Source organism: Galeopterus variegatus, unplaced genomic scaffold, assembly GCF_000696425.1.
Source record: "Galeopterus variegatus unplaced genomic scaffold, G_variegatus-3.0.2 Scaffold1876, whole genome shotgun sequence".
Lineage (NCBI taxonomy): Eukaryota > Metazoa > Chordata > Mammalia > Dermoptera > Cynocephalidae > Galeopterus > Galeopterus variegatus.
In genome coordinates this window covers 13,865-18,604 of record NW_007727987.1, presented here as the reverse complement: position 1 = coordinate 18,604, position 4,740 = coordinate 13,865, and positions in this window count along the sequence as shown.

The window sequence follows — 4,740 nt, the reverse complement described above, 5'->3', positions numbered from 1 at the left end:
ATTTTTGAAAAAGGGGTAAAGGCAATCCAGTGGAATAGAAATCGTAGTTTCAACAAATGGTTCTGGAACAGGTGGACAACCATATACAAAGAAATAAATGTGGACACAAACCTCACACCTATTACAAAAATTAACTCAAAATACATCAGAGACCTAAAAGTCAAAACTACAAATCTTGTAGAAGACAACATAAGGGAATATCTAGGTGACTTTTGGTCAACAATAAAAAAATAAACAACTTGATTAAAAATATCATTTGCTTTTTTCATTTTCCAATTATTGAAATTTATATCACATATTGTTTTGGTTCATATTTAAATCATAGCTTCCATACAAATATTTTGTTTCTGGAGTTTCATTTTTTTTCTTTTTTATTGTTAATGTAAAAAACAAAAAACAAAACATGTTTTCTTCTACTTATTATCTTCTCAATATCTTTATATCAATTCTTACTATTGCTAATTATTCTAGTATAAACCACTATCACTAGGAAACTATCATCAGTTGTATATAGCAACATTAATTCTTTCTAATAAACTAAAAGATTTAAGTAGTTTGTAATGTACCCACTTATTTCTCTTGAATACAGGGTTTCTTGCTCGGCTCACCTATGCAATGGGTTAGCTAGATATTGGCTAACTCTAGTGACTACTTTCTGTGATACTTATTTCTCACTGTCCTGAAGACAATCCCATGTAAGTTTCATGGCAACAACAGGTATAAAGGAGAGAGCACACCCTGATGCACAAATTGTTTTCAGCCTTTGCTTTTGTCACATTTACTTACATCTTATTGGCCAAGACAATTTCCATGGTTGAGTTTTGTTTGCTATTTTATATGTATGAGGGTACTTTAAAAAGTTGCTGGAAAGATTTGCATTATCTTTTAATTCTGTTTTTCCATGAACTTTTAAAAGTATCTTTGTATGTCTATTTTCCTACTAGATATCACCCTGATAGAGGAAAAGGAAATAATTGGACACTGTGTGTCTGTAGTTGGACACTGATACTGCCAATTAGCACCTGACACTATAGAGTTGTTAAATAGGAAAGAAAAACCTGCGGGAAGGTTTACGTAGGACTACATGATGTGTGTCTCAATCTGTGGAAATAATGCTCTGATATTTTGCCAGTTATAAAATCAAGCTGTACGTAGGTTTCTGGGGTTAGAGTTGGCATAGTTGTTGCATAAATAGGCATTTATCAACCACTTTATTTATAGTCTTCCTTTTACTTGTTGTCCTCACTACATATTCACATTATGCTCAAAGATTTCCTAGGCTTCTATTTAGCAAATGAGTTGTCTTCTCTTGCTTTCACCTTTTCTGGGCTCTGAATTCATTTACTCCATTTCGGTGGTTGGCATCCTTCCACCCTAAACTTATCTTCCACACATTTGATATCATCTATGTCTATGCTTACAGTTTTTTCATTAGCATGATAGTCATTCTTTTAATTATTTTCTTTCACTTTAAATAATGTCTTAGATGGAAGAGAAAATAAAAATATTATGAATGTTGGCTGTATAGAACTTGAAGTCAATGTAATCACTTAGTTTCCAGTGAATTATTGGAGCCTGTTATTGCTTAAGGGTTTAATTGTTCAGTACAACTGCCATATTGGCATTGCCATCAATTTAAAATGGCATTACATTTCTTTACTTCACCCATCAGTGATTCTGAGCCACTGCCTAATTAGATACAAAGAATATAACACTAGGATTTTTTTTTCCATTTAATAGGCATTTATGAAATAACTAGTCTGTTTCTAACACAGTGCTAGATCTGATCATGTGCCAAAACAAGAGACACAATTTATTCATCATTTATTTTCCCTCAGCGCTAGGTAAAGTACTTGACAACCAGCACTTTATTTAATCCTCACATCACTCTTTTGACTTAGGTAATATTATTATTCTTCTTTCCACAAGAAGACTCTAACATTTACCCAAGGTGACTCATCCATTCACGGCAGGGAAGGCTAAGGACCCTGTTTTTTTCTTTCACCCAAGACCCTATTGTTAGTCAATTTCAAAATGTTCAGACTTTGCTCTAAAATATTACCTAGGCTAATGAAATAAACAAGAAGGTAAAAAATTAATCATTTAATATATATGATGATCAGTCTTCTGTCTTTTCTAATGTCTGCCCTTTAACTGATGTCTTCTAACAGGAATAGAGAATGGCCTTTCAGCTCCCAAAAGCCAAGAGCATCCATGTTTCTAACTGTACTGAATGTGCTCAGCTAGGAGATAAAGTCAACACGAATCATCTTCTTGAAGATAGGTTTCTGTATGAATGTCTCCCTAAAGAATTAGCAATATTTTAAAACCGATAGACACATTTGTTCATATTGAGATTAAAGAAAGTTTTTAAGGCTTCAGGAAAATAAGTTAAAAACTCAAAAATAGGATTTGATAGTAGAGACTGAGCATAGCTCCACCCATCCAAATTTTATTAAATATTTCTATCTCTAATCATTATCAGACCAGATATTTTGATGCATTATGGGGAGATGAAGAGATGAAGTGATTGGAACTGAAAGCAGAGCCAATCAAAGAAACCGTAGCCCAGAACATTTGAGCTGAGTTGGGTAGCCTTTTTGCTCTTTCACTACACCATAAATAAAAGTGGCCAATGACCACACTATACTTGCAGACATGAAAATCTTCATCAAAACTCCCAGTCTGGACACAGACCTGCTACATATATACATCAACACACCTGCCAGCATAGTCCCCATGATTGCCATGTTAAATATTTTGGTTTTAATCACAAATATGAATTAATAGGTAAGAATTATCAGACACTTAGAGCAAGTAGAAAAATAATTTGAAAAACAACAATCCAAGAGAAACACACAGCATGCCTCTCAAGATGCAGAGCCAAATCAGGAAATAGAAAAGAATTTAAAGGAATTCTAATTAGTAGCTTCAGAGAGATTCTAGATGATATTGGATACATAAAAATGGAATAAGCTGCTATAAAAAGGAGAAATGAGAGACTATGAAATAGTTCTTACATATTAGAAATATGATTGCTTAAATAAAATATTTAATAGAAGGGCTAAAATAGAAAATATTGAGAAACACTTTCAAGTGTAGGAAAAAAAAGAAATAGGATGAGCAATACGAGGGAAACATTGAGAGACATGAATCATTAACTTAAGAAGTTTAACATTCATCTGAACAAAATTGCAGAAAAAGAGGACAGAGAAAATGAAACAGAGAAATTCATCAACAAAATGATAAAAGCAAATTTCCCAGAGGTAAGACACATGCTTTCAAATCACAAGTGCTCACCTAGTACCTAGTAGGATAGACCAGAGAAATATGTACAATGGAAAACAAAATACTCCATCTTGATGAAACCAGGCATATTTCAGTACTATAGAAAATATCCTAAACTTATTTTTATTGCATTTATTTGTTCATCCGTCATTAATGAATGGCATACTCTAGCTATAAAATGGTGAATAAAACAGGAAAAGTCACTGCACTATTGAAAATTATACCTTATTTTAATAACAGTAAAATGCATGTAAACAAAAATATTATTGTACTAATCTGCTTAGGTTACCATAAAGAATACCATGGACTGGGTGGTGTAAATGGGAGAAATTTATTTTTCCACAGTTCTGGAAGCTGGATATCCAAAATTGAGGTGCTGGTAGACTTCTGGTGGAGCCCATTCCTGGCTTGTAGATGTCGGTCTTCTATCCATGTCCTCCCAAAGCCTTTCCTCTGTACACGGGCATTCCTAATGAGTCTTTCTTTTCTTGTAAGGACATCGGTGCTATTAGATTTGGATTCCACCCTATGACCTCATTACCTTAATTACCTTGTTAAAGCCCTTATCTCCAAATACAGTTACATTGGGATTTAAGGGTTCAACATATGAATTTGGTGGGGACACAACTCAGTCCAAAACAATAATGTTAGGCTAAATGAAGGAAAACAGAACATGGAATGAAGTGAAGGAAATGTGTGAAACATTTTAGATAGGGCCATAATCAAAACCCTTTGAAGTTGGATAATTTTATGTGTGAAGTTGACTGAGCCATGAGTTAGCAAGATATTTGATCAAGAATTATTCTGGGTGTTTCTGTGAGAGTGCTTTTGGATAAGGGAAACATTTAAATTGGTAGATTGAGTAAAGCAAGTGGCCCTCCCCGGTGTGGGTGGGCCTCACCCAGTCAGAAGAAGGCCCGAACAGAACAGAAATGCTAAGGGGGGAGACACTGAGTAACAGAAGATTCTTCCTGCCTCTCTGCCTTTGACCTGAGACATTGACTTTTTATTTATTTATTTAGTTTGGCCTTTAGACACAAACTGAAACATTAGCTCTTCCTAGGTTTTAAGCCTCCTGGCCTCTGGACTGAAACTATACCACCTGCTCTGCTGGTTCCCCAGCCTGCCAATCACCCTGCAGGTTTTAAGATTTTCCAGCCTCCAGAATCACATAAGCCATTTTTTTAAAAAATGAATCAAACTCTCTCTCTCCCCGCCTCACACACAAGAGGTGTTTTTTTAAAGTTCAAGCAAATATTTGCATTATCTCTTAATTCCATTTTTTCACAAACTTTTTGAAATACGCATGTGCACTACACACACACACACACACACACACACACACACACACACACTAGAACTCTAACTAGTACAAGATCTATGATCAGGGATATTTGCATGGAAGTTCTAATGAAGTAATCAATGAAGATATGAGGGGAAGAATATGCCAAA